The 21,678-nt window shown below is 43.5% G+C and overlaps 1 protein-coding gene and 1 pseudogene across 1 annotated transcript in view; one reads left to right on the top strand and one right to left on the bottom strand.

Moving 5' to 3' along the window:
* Nucleotides 1-1,367: 1,367 nt before the first annotated feature.
* On the bottom strand, nucleotides 1,368-2,144 carry LOC121341488 (annotated as a pseudogene).
* Nucleotides 2,145-5,607: 3,463 nt separating this feature from the next.
* The window catches only part of PTPN5 (protein tyrosine phosphatase non-receptor type 5), a 75,468-nt gene continuing 59,397 nt past the window's right edge, over nucleotides 5,608-21,678 (top strand). Inside the window, exon 1 of the mRNA XM_041415072.1 lies at nucleotides 5,608-5,667. The gene's annotated coding sequence lies outside the window, so the exon portion shown is untranslated. The remainder of the gene's footprint in view (nucleotides 5,668-21,678) is intronic.

Below are 21,678 nucleotides of genomic sequence, written 5' to 3' on the forward strand. Positions count from 1 at the left end.
CCACAAACTCGCACTGAAACCCTTCCTAATTGTGTCAGGGTGACAAAGCACCAGAGCAAACCCAGGCTGTCACCAGCCTAACTAAAGTTTATCCTGCCCTCATAGCTCATCCATGTACCCAATACCAAATTATGGCCCCTTTTTTTCTGACACAATTTTAACAGCAAGTAGGTGGTTGACTGATTCCACCATGTTCTGTGCAGAGTACAAGGTACCCAAATTTTGTTATCCAAAATCAGTTCAGGCAGATTTGGGATGTTTTTCAGCAAAAAATTACAGAGAACCACATGTGGTTTTAATGTCAGACCTCCTGCACTTTGGTACTCTCAAGAAGCAAAATGATTTCTCGGAATAAAGAAGAGAAACCCTGCTGCCTCTCAGCTCTATGCTGCTGCCAGCCTCAAAACCCTGTAAAGGTACTGCACACCCACGGTAGTGAGCTGGTATAGTAGCTTGGAGCATTTGGGAATAAGGAGAATGGATTCCATGGTCCACTGCAGTCTTTCTGAGCTCTCAGAGGAGTCCCATCACAAGATGATTCCAGGTTTTCATAACACTGACTCTTGGAAGGGAAGAGTGCAGCTGTTTAGTTTTCCCTTACATCAAACTGACTCACCCTGCTCTGATACAGCTCACAATTTTCTCTTAATTGGGAAAATCACTAGGATAGTACTCACTGCCAGTATTCTGGGTCATAAAGTCATTCTCTGACTCAGAAGAAGGTTTACAACAGCTGTGGCAGTGATATGCACTGCAGGTGAGTCATGTTGACCTGGCATAGACAGGTAGAAGAATTATAAAAGAAAGGCCTTATGAAATCAGGCCTCACGCTGCTAAAATTGCCAAAGCTGGCCTGTCATTTCTTCTAAGTGTAGCTAACAAGCAATTTGCAAGTTCCCATGTGAAGCTATTTTGAGAAGTTTTTTTAACACAACAATCCATTCTGAGGGTGAAAAAGAAATGCAACTATGTAAACAATACTATTTGTCCCATGAGAACCCACAAAGGAAAAATGTAAATGTATCTAGAGAGAGAAAATTTGATAGGCATATACAATAGCCCTTACTGACCAATGAACTGAGTTTCACTGTATTGCTGACCAATTAGGTTTAACACAGTGAATTCTAATATTTCCTACAAATATGAGCTTTGTGAATAAAGAATTGGCTTTCTGCATGAAGAAAATGGATTCTCGGCCGATTTATTCCAACATGTGGTGGCCCCAAAGACACAATCGGTGTGAATTTAACACGAAGAAAAGAAACTATGGAAATACACTTTTACCATCTCACACAACTCCAGCTAGAGGTGTCTACAGATACAGCATCTCCAAAGTGTCTGGTTTGTAGTTTTTAACACATGCTACACTAAGACAAGTCAGGATTAAGACACTGAAAATCTTGCTGGATATTCTCCTTGCTTTCTTCCCCATGCTTCCTCTTGATTTGTGAAATTTCATTTTCCAGCTGCACAATAGTTTGTTCAATCTCATAATTTTTATCAACAAGAGAGACCCACACGGATTCCATCTCTCGCAGCTTAGCCCCAGCTGTGAGCTCATGTTCTTCCTCTGCCAGTTCAGGTCTTGAATGTTTTTGCACAATTTCTGCAGCTATTTCTGGGCTTGTTCTATCATATGAACCAGGTGCTCGTCGTACACCATCCAGGCGTTGCAGCCGTGCTGCAATACGAGCTCCAGGTTCTCGATGCACACGGCCTGGTGCTCCAGCTGTGCCATGGAATTGTTCACACACTCCTGCCACGCCGTGATGTTGTTCTGCCCAGAGGACGAGGCAGGCAGCTTGTACCTCTTCATACTGAGTAGTTCCAGGGGCTGCTGGGCCACCAAGCGCTGGAACTCCTTCCACACGATCTCGGTCTCGAAGGCAGCGTAGGCACCTGTGTGTGGGCAGGTAGCTGAGGTAGTTCTTGGTTGGCTGGTACCACCGCATCTCCTCCACCAGCACTGCAGCTGCCTCCCGGTACCACCACGTCTTCTTCTCCACCACCACTGTGGCTGCCCCTCAGTACCACCACATCTTCTCCTCCACCAGCACCATGGCTGCCCGGCGCCTCGTATCCCTGGCCAAAGCAGGGCAGCGCCTCCACCACCACATCCTGGCCACTAGCCCAGGGCATGACATCTTGGCCACAGCTGTGCGCACTCACGTCTCACCCAGCGGGACCGCACACAGTTCCACTCCCCTGTGCACCTGTGGCTCTCCTCTTCTCCCCGAATTATTTGCAGCAATTAATTTTAAGTACTTAACTAAGTCCTATAGCCTTGAATGGTTCCACTCCCCTGTGCGCCTGCGGCTCTCCTCTTCTCCCTGAATTATTTGCAGCAATTAATTTTAAGTACTTAACTAAGTCCTATAGCCTTGAATTTTATCTGCAGCAGTTCTTTAGAAATATTTAGCTCATGAAAAAGGTTTTACTGCTGAAGCAGACAAAGTCAGAATACAGCCTGACACCCTGTGGGTCAGGGATTTGGTAGCAGTCTGAATAAATGGTGGCTGCAGTCTTCCTGGAGCAACAAGATTTGGTAGCAGTGTGAATAAATGGTGGCTGCAGTCTTCCTGGAGCAACAGATGTGGTTCTGTTGAAGCAGTGATCCTGTAGAAGGGCAAAGTTTTCCTCTGAAGGTCTAGTGGTGGTGGTGTAGAAGAGTCTGGTCTTCCTCTGGGAATCCAGCGAAAAAAAAGCTCCCTGGCGTTCCAAATCTCAGAATCTATCCAGGTAGGAATGATTGGCTCCTCCCCTGGGTGGAGTATCTGACAATGGGATGATGTAATTTTATCAATAATGCAGTGAGACTCAGTGGCCCATTTACAGCAGATATCTCCTGGAGGGAGGATGGGTTGTGGAGGAGATGTAGAACACTGCCCCACCTGGCTTTAACAGATGGTGATAGAATATGTCCTTCTGGTAACATCTTGCATAAGACAGTTAAATATTACTTTTCTACATTGTATGATATATAGTCATTTTCTTTTAAGAGATAAGATGACTTGGACTAAAACAGCTGTGATGAAACACTGATAAACACCTGCTTGTGGGTAAAGAGGATACAATGTGTTCACCCTTGATTTTGTCAAAGATTTTATTGCCCCTTACAATCTCTGCTGTTTTATCTTCCATAGATAACACAGAAGAGTCAGTTATGATTCTACATTATGCCTGTTACTGATTGTAAGCTGTTTTAGAGTTTTCCTTTGTTTCATTTGGCTGTCATAGGTACATGGCTTTTTAGAAAGGTGTCCTAAAATGGTAACCACTGATATATTGATTACATGTTGTGAATTTACTGATTTTAGAATAGGCATTATTCAGAAGATGTTATTACTGTATTTATAGCGGGCTTCTTATATGCTTTAACATCTCTTTGTGTAATTACCTAAAACATGTGTAATTTCAGGATCCTTCTTTTTTGTTCTCTAGCTGCTTATGCATCTCTTAGACCAAATATGTAAAGGATTGCACTGCCTTATCTTATAATGATACATCCATTGTTCTATAACAAAAGATTTGACAATGCTTTATTGTCCACTCAGTTTTCAGGAACACAAAATTTAAAAAATGAAGTTCCTAAGACACTTCTCTCCACAGAAATCAAAAGCAGCTTTTTTTAAATTCAGAGGCTAAAGTTTTAGCTGATATAGATTTTCTGGCAAGCATTAAATTTGTGGAGGCATACTGGTTTAAAACAGCACAGAATGTGATTCTAGATTAATGGACAAAACCCCATGTTTATTGATTATGTAACTGCAAATGCAGATATGTCTCAAGTGCAGCATGCAATGTATGTACCAGCATATAACAAAATTTTCCATGCATATTCAGAAGTAGAAAATGTTCTTTTCAATTTGAATTGTATGATATTTAAATAAACAAATACTTCGGTTGTTCAAATCAAGAATTCCAGTGAATAAAGTCAAGAAAATACATAAAATATTAGTTAAAGGAATTACTGATTTTCAGTGAATGGATAGAGACATAACCCCTTACTTTGTAGGCCCCCACTACCTGAACATTTAATTCTTTGTGCAGTAAGGTTACTAAAACTAATACCACAAACCAAACTTAACAATAGTCATGCCAAAGCACTGGGACAGCCTCTGGTCTCCAGCCAGAGATTGTGAAGTGTGTGCCTAACAAGTCACAAGCATTTTTGGGACAACTGATCTGACAGAAAAAAGTATTACAAGGCTATCCCACAGTACCAACTAATCACTGGGAACACCAAGTGGGATTTAAATTAATTCTGAGATTGTTTCCTCCCTCCTATTACTTCTGGACAGTAGTCCTAGTTCAGGTATTAGGTGCTGACTTTTTATGAGTACAAAATGAATTGCCTATGGTGGATCGAAGTGGGTTTACAGATAAGGAACTAACCAGTTGCTGAAGCATCTCTAAGGCTACAGTCGTGTCTCCGGCTCGAGAAGGCATCAACCTTCCACCTTCTGCCCTGCGGGCAGAAACCCAGCAGAGGCGTCGCAGTGTCTTCAGGCGGCCTCTGAGCCCCCTCTGAGCAGAGATGCCGGGGGTGCCGCTGGCAGTCAGCGGCCGCCGGCTCCCCTCTCTCAGGCGCCCACAGCGGGGCCGGGGGGCTGCCCTCACCGCGGGGCCCGGGGCTGCCCACAGCGGGGCCCGGGGGGCTGCCCTCACCGCGGGGCCCGGGGGGCTGCCCTCACCGCGGGGCCCGGGGGGCTGCCCTCACCGCGGGGTCGACCTGCCGAGCCCTCCGCCCCCGGGCATCACTGCGGCAGCGGCCCCGGCGCTCCCGGGGGCCGGGCCGGCTGCTCCCGCTCGCTGCCTGGCTGTTTCATTCATGCTTTCTCCTTCGCCATCTCCCTCTCCGACTGAAGGGAAACGGGAGCGCGCGTGGGCGGCCGCTGGAAGGCTCCCTGTCAGTCAAGCGGCCGAGCTGAAAAGAAGGCGAGCGAGGGAGAAGGAGGCAGAACAGCCTTCCCGGGGGAGGGGGCGGCTGTTGTCGGCTGCCAGCCTCGCAGCCCTTCCCGGGGGCATCTGCAGAGACGGGGTGGGGGGAAGGCGGGAGCGGTGTTGCACCACAGACCATCCCGCTGGGGGGGAAAAGGCTCTTTCCTGCCGTTCGTCACCTGTCCGTCCCCCCCCCTCCCCACACACGCATCCAGCGGCGACGGCGGCCGCCCTGTCTGGCGAGCACCGGGCCCAGGGTCCGTACCCCCGGCGCTGTGGGGGCTGCCCGTACGTGTCTGCCGGGGCAGCGGAGGAGGGCGAGCCCGGGGGGTGTCAGTGGTGGGGGGTACGTGAGGCAGCGTGTCCCCTCAGCTCTCCGCAGGACCGCGGAACTTCCTCAGGCTGAGGGGCGCTCCGTAGTGCCGGCACCAACCGCAGCGCCAGGAGGCTTTCCAGGGGAGGCTCGGGGCAAGTTGCACGCTTTCGGGCCGGGGGGCGGCCCCGCAGCGGCTGAGGTGGGCTGGCGCTCGGTACCGGCAGGGGAGGGGAGCGGGCGGCTGCCGACGGCGGGAGCGGGGCTCGGCGGGGGAGAGCCCGCTGCCCCCACCGTGCCGCAGCGCTGCCTTTGTGCTCCCTCCGCACCTGAGCGCCGGGCTGGGAGGGACGGCGCAGGTGGAGGCGGGCACGGCAGCAGCTGCGGCGCATCCCCGGAGCCGGGGCGGGGAGGTAAGGCGAGGCTGTGCCGTGCTGCGGCGGCGGCTCCCGGGGCTGCGGGGGGCGGCTGCACGCCGGGGGCTGAGCCTCCGGCCGGCGGCGGCGGGTAGGGCACGTCCCTTGCTTGGCTTTTCCTGCAGCCGGTTTCCCGTTTCGTCCTGCTGCACGCAGAGAGATGCAACAGCGGCAGCCCGGTCCCCTGGGGAAGGACGGGGCTTGGAGGTGGGCGAGTGGCATCAGCCCTGCCGGTGCGCGGTGGGGCTGCCGGGCGAGGGGCTGGGGCCGGGGGAGCAGCCGGCGGTGCCTTGTCGCTCCCGCGGAGCGCTGGGGCGGCCGCAGCCCGTCCCCTCCGGTGCCGCTCGCACCCCCGGGCCGTCCGCTCCGCTCCGCGCCCGCAGGGCTCGGCGGCGGCGCGCACAAGGCTGGGCTTTCCCCCGCCACAGAACGGCGAGATTCGCGCGGAGCAGATGCCGGTGTATGCGCTTAGCGGATCTCGCTTGGGAAGGGCTGGGGGATTTGGGGGAGGCTGCTTCCGAACCGGCACAGCCGGGAGTTAACTACCGGCTGCAGTTAAAATTTTAGCAGCAGCAACAGCTTTGCGATGCTTTCCGGGAACGCTGCTGCCTGGGAGCTGATGTTCCAGGCGGCCCGCGGTACGGGCCATCTCTCTCCTAGATGGCAGTGCTGAGAGCAGGATAGCTGCCGGTGTAGGCAATAAAGTGCTGGGAACCTGGAGTCCTGTGCAGCTGGATTTTGGTAGAGTTATGCGTGGAACGGAACAGCATTCACGTGTGCCCTGTGAGCTAATTTGCAATTAAGACAATTTTTTCCTTCAAACTTTACATACGGCTATCTTGTTATGCAATTAGGTTTTGGTGAGACTGGAATTGTTGCGTTATGTGAGAAAGGAAAAACAAATTTAGTAGGTTTAGCCTTTTGTATTGTAGCGTTATTTACAAAGTTGTTGAGGTTCGGATACAGCTCCGCTGGCTGCCACCTGGTTGGCAACGATTTACAGCTGGTGATCAGGTTCTGTGTTTGTGTTAGAGCAACAAATCGCAGATTCAGAAGAAATGTGGCTACATTACTCTCTTTATTTTCTTTGAAAATGTTGCATATACTGAGGAAGCAATTTTTTTAATTTGATCACAATGTTTTGTTAGTCGGTTTGAGATGGTAACTTCCTTGTTGTATAAATTGTGCAGTTAATCAAGTTCAAATCTCAGACAGACCCAGAGCTCATGTTGATTTCAGCACAAGTTGTGTGGTGCATGACAAGGGTGCTGAATTTTACTGTGCAGGATAGCTGAAGCAAATTTTCTCACTGCTTGCTCTACTTCCAGTTTGTTCCTTTGGAGTAGCAGAGTGTAGTGATTTTTGCCAATGTTCTCATTGATATATTTGAGTTAGTGTTGTACATTTGAAGCCAAGGATAGTTCAGGGGCTCAATATGTGCCCATTGAGAGAGAAAACTTAGCCAGTTGATTTGAATGTGGATGAAATGGACATGAGAACTCTTACTCTACATTTGCAAATAATGAATCCAAACGTTCTCAGTAGGTATGTGCAGAAAGGTAAGCACATCACGTTTGGTTGTTTTATTCCTTTTGTTATAATTGAACTGGCATTATTCTCTGTAGGATTGTGTCATTGATTTGTTAGGTTTTTTACTTCTTGTTTAGCAGTACTATGGTTTAAGGGCTTTAAAATGTTTGTCACTCCACTGCAGAAATAGTTGCCAACTGGATGTCATGCATGTAAAACAAGAACAAGAGCCTTTAAATAGCAAAACCATCAATTTAGTAACAATTTAGTGTGATAAATAGCAGAAAGCACAAAAAGAATGCAAATCTGAACAATTATATCATGCTTCTTTTGGTATTAATATTGATTAAGTACAAAGCACAAAAGGCAAATAAACACATATAGCTTTTAAGCGCCTAAACTGAAATGGAAGAGCTGTTTTCTGTTATGTGGGGTTTTTTTCTGCTACATGGTTTATGCTTTTAAAAAAATTGTGTGGTGGGGGAAAGATTAGAGAAGTTTTTACAAGCATTTCTTTTGTCTTCTGGATCTCAGAATTCCATTATGTAGCAGGATGCTTTCCAGTTTCTGCTTTCTCAGTATCTGGAAAGGCAGATGTTGCTGCAGCAGGAGCAATTATACTGATTTGCAGTTGAAAAAAAAAAAAATCAGATCTCTGTGTCTCTGTCTGAAAAGGTCAGCCACGGTTTGGGTTTGTCAACAGAAGAGATGACAAGGAAGTTAAGTTTGTGCAGCAAAGGGAGTGAAGTAATGTACGATTAGGGAACTTGTGTTTCAGGAATGAAATTACTAAATTTCCCTAACCAACTGCACAGAAGAATTGCACTTGCTTGGCTTTCCCTCCCAATTGCCCATAAGCCAACCTTTTCTGGAAGGCAGGGAGTTTGGTTGGGTTTGGCTGGTTGATCCCTCTCTCCTGTGGAATGTTGAATCCAAAGGAAGAAGAGTCAGTGGAGACTAGAGGCGTGTAGGCTTTTGTAGAAGAGCCTTTCTGACTTGTAGCTTTTGAAAAGGTGCACGACAGAATCCCATAACTGACACTTTTGCTCTCACAGTTAATTTTCAGTTTCCTGCTTACCCTGTGTAGGCCACAGGAGCCTGTGACTGATGTGACCCAAGACTCAACCTATGATAAGACCAGCTTCTTCTTTTAAACTGATGCTTAGAGACTTTATCTTGAGATTTCAGAGATAATATGCTTCTACTTTAGAGAATATTTGGGACTTCCTTGCAAAGAGAACATGCAAATGAAATTTAAGAACTGGAGCACTGATTTGCACTAAAGCATCTTTAGTGGAATAAGACCAGCAGAGATGCAGAGTATGTGTGTGCTGTGTGTATCCATGCTACCACAGAGAGAGCAAGATATGATAGTCAAGAACAGGAAGGGTTTTGAACATCTCTGGAACATCACTGTGGTTTTTATTTCATGATGGAGCTCATGTTCTTTTCAGACTCCTCTCTTAATTCTACCCAGAATTAAGACTGTCTTGATTCTACCCAGAACCAGACTGTCCTGTGATTTTGAGCAACTTTAAAGAGCTCAGTTATTATGGTAATAATCCACATCTTAGGAATCAGATTCAAGCTCCTGTGTTATAAGAGTTCTGATCTGTGACCACCTAGAATGCCAGTAGGTAATATATTATTGGTTTGTGTCTTTTTTACTTAGTCCTTTGTTGTTTAGTGACCTGCTGCATGTAACCTGACTCCTAACCTCTTTGGGGCAGGAGCTGCCTTTCCTAACTTGTTTCAGTAGGGCTCAGATCCTTGCTTGCAGCTCTAGGAGATGGATGTAATAGAAAGTATCAGTCTGGTAACCCTGGTTTAAGGTCATGAGTAGCTGCCAAAAATATTAAGTATTTTTAGGAGTTGGATCTCTAGCATAAAAATTTTATTTCTTTCTTGTTCTGCAATTCAGTATCATATTTAGTTTCATTCTGTGTTTTACTTCTGTGTGGATGGGTATAACAGCAAGACAGTGCAACTTTCTGTATTTTTATAGCAATTCTGTCCTGTGGACACAACTGCATGTGCTGACAGGAGCTCATTTTTGACACAAACTCGCCCTTCAGGTATAAGCAACTTGCTTAAGTTACAGAGAGATTGTGACCTCCTTTATCTGTAAATAAATATAGATAATATATTATAAAAAAATTGTGACCTCCCTTATAATAAATAACTTTTTTATTACAGTATGTAATAAAGCCACTTAGACCATCTTCTAGAAAATAATTAAATATGCGAGGTCGGATTAAATTAAATATGTGACCCGGCTCAAACAGCAGTGAATGCCAGTAAGAGTGAAAACTACATGTTATGTGTTTTATATCCATGCATTTGTTTAGGATGATGACTGTCTTTGCAATCTTGTGTGTGTAAACTTGTTACCTCCAGATGGGCTGGAGTTTCAGGCAGGTTTTGAAAGCTTCAATGAGAAATTCCCAGTCATTGCAGTGTGCAGAGCCTGCTCCTTGCTAATTTTGCCCACTGCCACACCCACAGCTGATATGTCACATCTAAACTGATGTCTGTGTGGATACACCACTTCATCAAACTGTATAAGCTGTGACACAGCTAGTCTTGATTACGCTGCTTTTTAAAAATCATTCCAATGTTGTAGTCTGTGTACAGCTAGAATTGTTCTGCCCCTTGATTATGTACAGATCAGGTTTCATTAGAAGTGCTGATGAGCACCCAGGACTCTGAAGGCAGCAGTTTTGTGCAAGATAAGAATGTTCCTTCAAGAAGCTGATGGAGGATAGAGTTCCTAGCAGACACTGACAGCATAAGATGTCACTGTTGTCTAGTCTGAAATTGTATGTCTGAAGGACAGTTGGATGTCCTTGGCTTTATAAGAAGTTTTTGTACTCAAGAAACTTAATATGGGTTAGAAACTGCTTTCAGGAGCTGTAGAGATATGTTTGTTTCTGTTCAGTTCATTATTATGTTATTACAACTAGGAGCAATTAGGTGGTTTCTTGTTGTTTTGTTTGTTTTGTTTTTCTACTAGTGGGTGTGATTTGAAGCACTCTACATTAGAGGATGACATTTAATTTATCCTGGTGAACCTGTGATCTGTGCCTGTCTTTTCTGAATGACTGTTTCCAGAGCTGCTTGGAAATCAAGGAAATGGATAGTGTAAGCTATATAACATAACTGGTTCCAAAGGAGTCTCTGTTTGGAAGCTGTGTGTTCCAATGCTGTTGGTTCACTTGCAGAAGGCTCTTTGAAACCTGCAGTTGACCAAGGTCACAAAGTCCTTGATGTAATTAAATATGCAAAATATCTCATATGAATCATTGCCATACCCTTGCAGAACTTTTTGTTTAATCCCTGAGCCCTTTTGCAGCACAGGCTCCTGTCAATAGGGAATGGGTTGGAAGTTGGGAGACCAGGACACTAACACTGCATGTGATGCCCTGAAATATATTCTGCAGTTGTAACCACAATATTAAATATAAACCAAACACAATTCTTGGCAAATAAATGATTGATCACTGCTCTGGGGAAACAAACCCCATCACTAGATATTTTAGTGGGCAAGTCCAGTGGACTTAGATTTTTCCATTTCAAAAAGTGGAAGAATTTTATCTCTGCCTAATATTTCCTTTCATCTTCATTATACAGTCCTTGTAAAAAAACAATAAATGCAAAATATGGTCCTATTTGTATTTGTAAGTAGGCAGTTATCAAATGCTGTCTCTCATTCTGTGTGACCCCGAGAGATGTGGAAGATGGGTTTATTTAATTGGGAACTTGAGGACTAATCTGCATACGGAAATCCACAGATATTAGCATACCAAGCTTATTTTCCACACACGTGTGGCCCTTATGCAGTCAGACTGTGAACTGGAAATGTACATGGCTAAATATTTGGAATGACTATTCTGGTGTGTAGCCCTGTGTAGCCAGACTATTAGATTTTAATTAGTATTGCAGCAGTTGGTAAAATCAAATCTAAACTTAAAGGAGGATAAAACAATGAAAGGAGCCCTTTAACAGTGCAAGTAGAGACGTAGCAAGAGCACAAATATTTTTGAGGTACATGTGCTTTGGCAAAGATATACATTTTCATCTGTCAACCCAATATGAAAAGTTAAGGTTAAAAGTCCTCTTAGATATCCACTCCTTTGTTTGTTCTGTATATGTTGAGTGAACAGAATATTTTACATTTGGAGGAATACTTCTTATTTACAGGTGTAGTTGTTTCTTCAGGTGATGTTGTATCTTGTGTTACTGGTGCAGCAAAGTGACTCTGGTATTGGACTCAATCCTTGTGGATCCCTTCCTACTCAGAATATTCTGTGATAAACATTTGTTACTTCTTGAAATGCATGTTTACTGAAACCACAATTATACCTAGAAATCCCCATGTCCCTAGTTCCTATGAATTCTGTGTGTCTGGAGATGTCTTTATTCAAGTGTGAGGGGTTCAGATAAAGATAACTCATATTAAGTGTCATTAAGAATTAGATGTTGAGAATTGGCATATGAATAGCACTAGTCTGTAATATTAAGTCTGTTAAATATAAAACTGTTTTAAATGGCAAAGGAAGAGTAGACACCTGACAGTGGGGGCTATTGATGCAAAGGAACAAACAGGATGCTTGAAGGAAATTGATCTTTCAGAAAAAAAAAAAAAAGTGAATTATTTGTTAAATATCAGTAAGTAGTTTAGATTTTCTGCATAGTGCACAAGGCTTAAGTTATGTTTCTCATGTCACACGCTGAAGTAATTGACAGCAGAGTATTTGCACTGTGGGACCACATCAACCCATGAACTCATTGCACAAGATAGTCAAAAGACATATTACAACAAATTAAGTCTGACTTGTGAGAAAATACAGTCTAAAATTGTGAATAATTTAACTTGAAAAACTTTTCCAAATGAGTGTTTTATTGAGGAAATATAATTTAGGATGCTTTATTTATCTTCAGTTATTTAATTTTTAATTTTTTAAACAACCTACCTGTGTTGTTTCTGACTTTCTTACAAGCAGAGACTTGAAACTTTGACATTCTTAAAGACTGAACAGGACCATTTGTATTTACTAATATGAAGTTTGTGCACAACTCCCTTTATTAAAACTGTAACATATTACTTAGATTGCTGTTTCATAAATAGTATAGTTCCCTTCTGATTTCCCCCTCTTAGCTTAATTCCCTTCTGATTTCATCTCCTAGTGAGGGTGGCTTAGATAAATTTAGATGATGACTTCATTTGGACCAGCGTACATATCACTTTCTAGATGAGGTTGTGGGTTTTTTCCCCCCTAGTTCCACACTCCAGAAAATAGCAATCCTTGTGGTTTCTATCGTGAGGCAAACATTTCCTTTTTCCCTCTAGATAGTTGCTACTCCCCGTCACTGGGAAACCATATTCTGTTTGTAACACCAGTGATATAACCTCTAACGGTATCGTAGAGTGTGTTAGAAAATACAAATGCTGGCATTTGGTAAAGAACTCTTCTGGATATTGTTGAATAACCAAAACCATTGAGGGGAAAAAGCTCAGAATTTTGCACAGTGAGGGTATTTGCTCTGAATTTTATTTCTCAGTTGCTATAAATAATAACCATTTTCATAATAGATGACTTGCAGTCTGTAAAAGCAGGTCATTCCAATTATTATCTTTTTTTTTCTTCCTGTTTCAATGGCAGGAGATTTTTCGCAGCCAATAGCATTGAGGAATTTTTAGGTGGATGTGACCACTTCATGGATGCAAGACAAGGGGAAAGCTCCACTGGGGTATAGGAAGCTTTGTGTCCTTTGGCAAGGCAGGATTTAAAAGGCCAAGCCAATGATTACCTTGGGTTTTGTAGCCCCATTCCTGCTTCCCACCAGCTTGCTTGGAGCACAGCTTTACTTCACTTGAGTGTAATGAGAGTTGTCAAGTGAACATTAAAGAGGTGGGCAGAAGAGCACTTGAGAAGTTTCTTCTTTGGTTGAGAGCAGTCCAGGGAAGCAGGACTATTGGACCTGCTCAGTGACCCCAGCTGGCCTCTGAAATCTGGGTTGTCACAAGCAGTCCATGGGTTGTAGGTTGGCAGTTGTCATGTGCAGCTGTGGTGACAATACAAACTGCAGACGCTTTCCCACACTCTGGAGACCTGTTCTTACAATTACCTGTTGATTAGCTACCTACCCAAAAGGCAGGCTGATGGCTCTCCCTGGATGTGTTCCGTATTTTCCGTTTTGCAGCTTATACTGGTGTCTTGGAATTGACCACAATTTTGGAATAATTAAAACACAGGCATATACTCCCATAAAATGGGAAGGAGAGCAGACCATTGCAGCCCTGCTAATGGCAGTGAGAATCCATGTGGGCTTGAGGTTTCATTTTTCTCTATTCTTGCAAAATTTAGGTCATAATGTTTAGGTCAGGACACTTAGAAGCAAGCTAGGCCTCTTGATTCAGCCTCCCTAAGGGAGTACTTGTTTTACCATAGATGTTATTTGAAGCGTTCTTGGATATGTGATACCACTTTTGAATTTACTGTCAGTTCACTGAATTACACCTGCCTGTTTAGGGTTTTTGGGGTTTATTTTTGGTGTTGTTGGGTTTTTTATTTGTTTTATTTTGTTTTTGGTTTGTGGGGTGGTTTTTTGTTGTTTGGTTTTGTGTTTTAATGCAGGTAAATAATGTGTGCTTTTTCCTCATCCAGAGATTCTGGGGAAAGGAATTTTATTCATCAGGCAATGCATTTTTTCCTGGTGTCTCTGCAGAGTCCTTTTTACTTTTAGGAACAGACACTTGCTGCTTCCTTCCAGTACCTTGACTGGCTGAGTATGGCTAGGTTTGTTTATTTTCTTTTGCAGAATGCTTTCCATTTGTACTCCAACAGCATCTGTTCCCTCATTTTCAGTATCAGTAACAGTGTACATTACCAGACTGGGGCTTGGCTGAAGCTGTCTCCTTCAGGAGCAGAGCCTCCCTTGCCAGTGGAGATCACTGCCACCATTCCATTACCCTGACTGAGTGCTCTGCTCCTTAAGTCTCAGAATAGCAAGCCAGAGAGGTGGAATAATTTAAGTAGTTGCCTTGTTTCATTCCTCTTCTAAACATGGAAATCAGAGCCTGCAAACATTCGTATGATGAAATGTTGGCACAGACGTGGTAATTTCTGTGAAACTGCAGATGTGACTACTTTGTTACGAAACTGCTGGGAGCTTCAAGAATTATTGTAACAAATCCTGTGACTAAAAAGCATGTAATGGCTATTTTATTGTGCTGATGATTGCTTTTGCACTTCAGAGCCTGTTTGGAATGGTCACGTAATTAAAGTAGTTATTATTTTCTTTGAAATTAGAAGTGGACTTCTCTCGTACTTGCATGATGTATGTCTTGTACCAACAGAAACCAGGAGCTGAGTGCTCAATGTCTGTCTGTATTTCAGCCTCTTAGTTATTGCTTTAAACCCTGTTTTCAGATGGTGCTCTGTTCTTTGTGGTTCATTACTAACAAGCACATGTAATGTTCTCCATGCTATGTACATTTTCTAACATCCCAAATTTCTAAATTATGTATGTTGTCCCCAAAGCAAACACTGACAATTGCACTTTTATCCCTTTTGAGCTTTTTTGCATCATGTGTCTGAATTTGCTAGGAAAAACCATCATCCCTTTGAATTTCCTGTGCACTTTCTAGCATTGTAACCCCTCAGACTCCTGACTGGAAACGCTGTAGATCTTGAACGTAGTTTTGGCCTTTGTCACAGGCCTGTTTGCTGCCAGTGGGCAGCAGATCAGAAATGGAGATTCAGTGCTCCAAAGTTATGTAGTGATGCTAAATAATGAACCAGCAATTAAGCAAGAATGTTTTATCTGCAGTGTAGTCTGTGCAACTCAGAACATCAATTTTCAGTCTGTTATCCACGAGTAGATTAGATTACATTATATTAGTTTAAACTGAGAACTGTTGCTTTGTGTTAGCCCTGGGCATGACTTTAATGTTAAAAACCACCTTTATTAAAGTTAGTAAGTTTAAACCCAAAAAAACGGTGCCAGAGGTAAGATCCTCGTGTAGGCATGATGCTGATTCCAGAGTTTAGACAGAAGAGCTTATTGTCTATGTATCCAGGATTTAGAAAAAGATTTTCTTCTGGTTGGCAAGCTTGCTTCAAAGTCCTGCTAATGCTAACTCTGGCTTCACTGTGTTCCATCACAGTCTAGTGGCCTGGGATTTGTAAAGCTGTGCCTATGAGATTGCTGATTACACTGGGAAGAGAAGGCAGTCCAAAGCTAGCTGGAATAGCGTCTGCTGTCATTTGGGAATTTGCTTTATTAAGGCATCCGGCTTACTCCCTTGGTTGTTGACGCCGAACAGAAATTGAGAGTAGGTCTCTAAGCTAATTTATTGTCTGTCCTTGAAACCGGATGTTTATTCTGGTTTGGAATAGAGAGTTTCCTATCTGTGTCTACAAGTTTTTCTTCTTTTTTTCGCAGCTGATACCAATCTCTGCTGCTCTGTGCAGGCTTCCACCCTGTCCGTCTGTGTCCTTCACCTCTCTGGCCCAAGTGTCATCTCCTGTAGGGCTGTATTTCTCTCAGAAAGAGCTGAGTAACCTTCTTCCACAAAGGTGTCAGACCAGGGAAGTACAAACTGCTCTCTTTGTCCACCTCATCCTGCCAGAATAGCAGCTTCTGATTGATAGTGATATTGCCAAGTATGAAAGGAGCAGCTCTTCCACAGGAGCTGTGAAATCCCATGGTTTTAAGGGACTTCATCATGGAGTGAAATGAGCTGATGGCCACCACCACAGGATACATGACAGTAATTTGCTTCTAGTTTTTCCATTCCTCTTCTGCAGCTAGTTGCTATGGACATCATTCTGATTCTGAGAACACAGCAGGTATTTGGAAGCATCATCCTGATGTCCTGGAAAATGCCTCATTAATCCAGCCAGCCATTTTTAGGCCTTTTCTTGCAATACTGAACTCAAGCATTGCACTTACCTGGTTGTAATTGCTGATTTTCTTTCTTGTTTGCTGCATGATTTTAGCAGCTGATGCTTCATAAATTACCAGAGGTAGAGATGAGCAGAAATCTGAGATCCTGGTAACATGTCAGGCTAGATGAAGCCTTGCTTGCTTGTCATAGTGATTCTCATGGTATTGGTCTTTTGCTCTAGAGAAGCATTTCTTTTCCTGTTGTTTGAGAACAGGTCTCAGACCTTAGAGCAGTGTAAATTTCAGAGCTCCTCTGCTGAGCTAATCCCTCATTGCATTGTTTTGGAGCTGTTAAATGATGATAATTCTGGATGCCTATTGCATTTTGTTTGAGGATTTCTAAACCTTTTCCTGGCAGACTCAGAGACACTGGTTGATGAGGGGAGTGGTTTTGGGGAAGCAAAGGGATTGGAAGGCAGAAGAAGCTATTTCTCTTTTGTGTGCAGTGGTGCCATGAAAAGCAAGAGCTGGAAAGGGTGAGAGAGTGATTGTTCCTATCCCCCTCTGCACCTGCTAGGCTTTCACATTTGAAGAGTGTGATGCAGAAGCAGAGCTCCATCTGCTGATGTTTCCTTTCATGTGAGATAGTTCCCCAAATAAGGGGGGTCTCACATAAATGGCTTTGCTGACCTGTGTTTCTGCATATATGTGATATCATATCTGTGGAAATGTTGCTAACTATGGCACAGAAAAGAAAAAGTGAGAAATCGAATCAGTTCCAGGGCTGGAGAAAGTAAGCATCCCTTTTAGTTGTATGCAGGTCATGATTTCTAAGCATCTTCACAAAACTTGGACCAAGATCACTTCAGACATTACCCCAAAATGAAGCTTGGTTTTTCTTCATGTTGAGCTTGGATGACAGAGGGAACAAGATCAGACTATGTGGTGTTGGCTGGTAAGAAGGGAAATTTCAAGGTCTGTCCACACAGGCATAGGTATTTTTTTCTGTCTGAAAGAATTCTGATACTCAGCTGAGGGGAAAAAGTTGCTCTTCTGTTTTGGTTTGAAGTAGTGTCTAGGGAAGAGGAAAGCAGTGTTGGCAGCAGCTTCATTTGCTTTGGGCATTATGCTTGTGTATTCCCTGGAGAGCTCATTAATTTTTAAGACTGTGGCAGCAATAGGCTAAATGGATACAGTAGTGATACCCTGATGGTTTGAGATGGTACATTCATCCTTTTGGGATAAGCAGTTCTGCTTCCTGCAGAGATTCTGTTGCACCCCAAGATCACTGGGTCAGTCTAACCTGAGAAGGCAGCTGTTTAGCAAATGGAAGATGTCATCTGGTATAGTAATGGAAACAAGAAAACTGTTCTTTTTAGAGCATTGTCTGCTCTCTGAATCCTCTTAAGATTCATTTACCCTGTTACTAAACTCCACCTGTTTGTAGAAAAGGAGTTTATGTAAGAAGGTCAGGCTCTAGCCTGATGGTTTATGCTAGGGATACAGTAGTGTGTGAAAGACAAGGTTCTGAGTTACATTGATTTCCCCTCAGTAATGGCTAGTCAGGATGAGTGTTGATTGTTGACATAGAGGGTCTTAATGTTGTGAATGGATAAGCTTTTCACACCTGGTTATGTTAAAGGTGGTCATGTTTCAGGTACATGTATGTACCTGTATGTACATGGCTCAACGTCCAATTACGTAACAAAATCAAGTAAAATTAATGGCCTGCTGTGGAAAGTTTTATATTAGACGGGGTGGGGAGCTCCCGAGTCCTAACCTAGGAACTGAGTTGTTGCACCCAACTTCCTTTCTTAGAAAGACACAGCAGACTGCCGCTGCCTTCTGAGGCACAGCCGGGCTCTGGGAGAAACTTGTGGCTTTTCAAAATGTGTAGGTGCTTTAGAGGGGCAGTAATCAGTGCTGGGCTGCAATAAACAAGCAGGGGAGGTTGTGGCATGGCCCTGGAGCCTCAACACCTGATTTTTGTCACCTGTTACACAGCCACAGTGCACGGGGCAGGATAAAATGGGGATCCTTGCATGTCCCACTTTTGGGGCTGGGATTCACGAGTGGGACAGCTCTGCCTGCAGCCGAGGCCTGAGGCACTCTGCAGGCACTTCTTGGGTACAGATGCACAGCTGTGAAGGTACCAGGAGTATTGAAGGATACAGGACATTTAGAGACACTTAAGACAATGAAGAATGGAGGCAGTCAACTGATGGACCTCCATTTGGTACTGAAAGCACTTAGTGGCTTTGAGTTTACCTTGCTTTTAACCCTTTCTACTTGAGTTTATCCTTCCTTTTAACCCTCCTGGCCTTACTTGAGTACTGAGATGATTTAATGCAGATTTGGATGGTCATGAAGTGCCTCTGTCTGCCCTGTCCATTCTCGTAATGATGTCTAACGCTGCTTCCTCTCTGCACTATTACAATCCATTTCCAAGAACTGGAAGTCAGCAGCAGTCTGTTCCAGCTGATGGGGCTGGAAACTGTGGGGGCTCCAAATTAGATGCTATATAGCTTCTAGTTAAAAAAGCAATGCCAAGATACCGTGAAATACTCCTCACATAAACATCAAAGGGAGAGTAATACTCCATCTAATGCAAATTATATTCAGTGTGTAAAGCTCTTATATGTACTGTATATTTCATCATGTTTGCAAGTTTATAGTGCTTATCTTCTGGGCCCTGCACTGCAAACATCCTTGACCCTGTGATGGAAGAAAGATCAAGCTCTTTAATGCAAGAATAACAGAGGAATTATAGATGGACGGTGATCCAGACCACAGAAACAGCTTCATGCTTTGAGACTCATGCATGTAAATGTGTACTCAGATCCCTCATTCTTTGGGGAGATGCTAGCAACTCGTGTCCCACTGAGATTAGACCCAGGGGCACTTACTACCTGCAGGATTCAGCCTTAAATACCTGCCAAAATATTTTCCGCCTTTGGAACTTGTAATGGTCCAAAGCTGCTGCTTTTTTTTTTTTTTTTTTTTTTGGGGGGGGGGGGGTGTTTAAATTTTAATTTGTTTTATTTTTAAAATTAAAACACAAAATCTAATCCACAGTGACACTAACACTTCCCCCCACCTGTCTCCCAGAATCTCTCTTCCTGAACTGGAACCCTGTACATAATTTTTCAGTAAGTTTCAGGTTTGTTTTGCTAACATGTGAGGGATTTAAAACCTATATGCTGGCAAAACTTTAACTAGCCTATTGCAAATGTGTCACTATTCATTAAGGACTCTCTAGGGTGCAGTATGTTCCTTAGTGGATTGGCTTCCTGGAAATTTAATCGCAGTTTGTGAATTGGCATCCAATTTTGTTTTTAGTCTATCTCCTGCTACTATAGAAAGCAATTTTGATTCTGATAATTTGAGATATTCTGTTTTGCTTTGCTTTACTTTCATGTTGTACTTTAGGCAGGAGGATGAGTCAGCTGGTGCGATCTTTGAGAAATAGTACAAAGAAAGATTTCTTTGAGTCCACTTACTCTTCTAGAAATCAAGAAAGACGTTTATGCCCAGCCATTGTAACCAGTTGAGTTGCTGTCTTACCCGTTGGTGAAGCTCAGTTAAATTAAGGAAAGGCACCTGAGACTTGTGTGTAATTCTAGCTTTATTTCTTGCCAATAATTTTATAGGAGTTGAGATAAGAACTACAGGGTGCTATGGGATTTACTTAGTACCTGGTACATCTGAAGGGAGATTATTTTGCTTCATCACATTCAAGTGTTGAATTGTTTTTATTGTGGAATGCTACAATATTCTGCAGTACTTACACAATGTCCATACAGCATGTTTGTGCAATAACTTTCTAAATAAGTTCATGTTATATGTGGGCATAGTCATTCTGGAATAGTAGTTCTTTAAATACTCATCCTTTTATACTGTGGCATAACTTGTGGCTGTAGACAAAGTCATAAATGTTACATAGTTTTGAGGAGTTTTGGGGAGCTCCAGCTGTAAGACCCAAAGTAGCCTGTGTAGCAGAAATTATTTGGTGTTGAACTGCTTAGAGAAAATATAATCTTTTATAAGATCAACCCCCCCTTAAAAATTACCATTACCATTGTGTTTTTAGCTTGTTTCTTGTAGAATACTTTCCAGCCTCTCTGCTCTTTGTTACTTCTGTGACCTGTACTCTGGCTCACCAGGAAGCACACAGGCAGGCATACACCTTCTCTGAATCAGCTCAGCATTTCATGGCCAGGGCTGCACCACTCAGATTGAGATTCATGTGGGTGAGAAGTGGCATTATATCAGTGGCTAACTTATGGATACAGAAAGGGGAAAGTTCTGGCTGTGCAGAGAAGTGGATGCAGAACTGAGTAAAACTGGTAAAATGGTGACAGGCCATGTAGCTGGACAATATCTCCAGTTTTCGTATCAAATTTCTCTGATGCAGCTGCAGTCTGCATCACAAGTGTCAGTGCTAATGGCCAGAACATGTTTGCTCTCTCTGTAGCCTCTTAGAAAGATGACCTTGAACAATTGTGTGGATTTTGCTGGGGTTGTAAGACTGGTCTCAAAACTAACTCTGTAGGTCTGGTGTTCTTAATACTTTTAGGAGACCTAGGCAGAGGAATGTAGTAATTTTGATATATGCTGTTGAGCTTTGTGAAATGCAGTGTGGGAATTGTCCTTACTGCATGAAGACTCAGAACTAAGGAAGCTATTGTGGCCACTTGTCGCGGCAGGCTCTGTAGCAGTTTTTGTTTGTTATGTGGGAGGCTTAGGTTTCATCAGTGGAGAATTTAATTTCCCCTTTTCACTGAGGTTGGGTTTTTACAGAACTGTAACTCTGTGTATCTTGCAGAATCTGCATGAGAGCAGAGCTGATTTGTGTTGAGACAGATCTCCCACACGGCTGTGAAAACAAGTGCACAAATTCAGAGTAGCTGGGTGTAAATCTGAAGTAACTGTCATGGAGATTGATGTTCTCTCTAGGAGTTAATCTAGATTTACATCAGGGAAACTGTGACCAGAATCTCCCAGGATTCATCTTCACTAGACTTTAGTAGCTCGCTAAATTAATTGCTAATTAACTTGAGATGGTTGATTATTGTGGATGCTTCCCACATATTTCTTCTTACTGTCATCAAATTTAAAGACAGAGCTCCACTAGATCAGACCAGATCTTACCTGTTCTGAACTCCTGCTTGTCAAAAGCTGTTCCCTTCAGTGAGATATGAATGCTGAGCATAGTCAGCAGACGTTACACCAAGGAAGTAGCTGCAGTACGCTGCAGTCCTGGGAATCTAAACTCGTGCACACCTGGGTGAAAACCAGTGGGGACATGGCAGCCCATATTACTGAAGGCAGTTAGAATAAGCAAAGGGTTTAGAGAGATCCTACAAGGTAGTCCCAGATTACCCTTAAGGCTGGCCTTGCCAGTTTCTACAGTGGAGTGGAACAGTGTGAGACTTGTCCTTGATGTAAGTGCAGTAGTCAGAGTGAAGTGGTTTCAGCACTGAGATATCCAAGCACTGGCATGAGCTACCTCCACTTGAAAGACTTCTTCCCTTGCATGTCAGAGAGCAGATGCTCTGGTGCTTTGTTAATGCTATACAAAGGAAG

This window comes from Onychostruthus taczanowskii, unplaced genomic scaffold, assembly GCF_017590055.1.
Source record: "Onychostruthus taczanowskii isolate IOZ18803 unplaced genomic scaffold, ASM1759005v1 scaffold49, whole genome shotgun sequence".
Taxonomy (NCBI): domain Eukaryota; kingdom Metazoa; phylum Chordata; class Aves; order Passeriformes; family Passeridae; genus Onychostruthus; species Onychostruthus taczanowskii.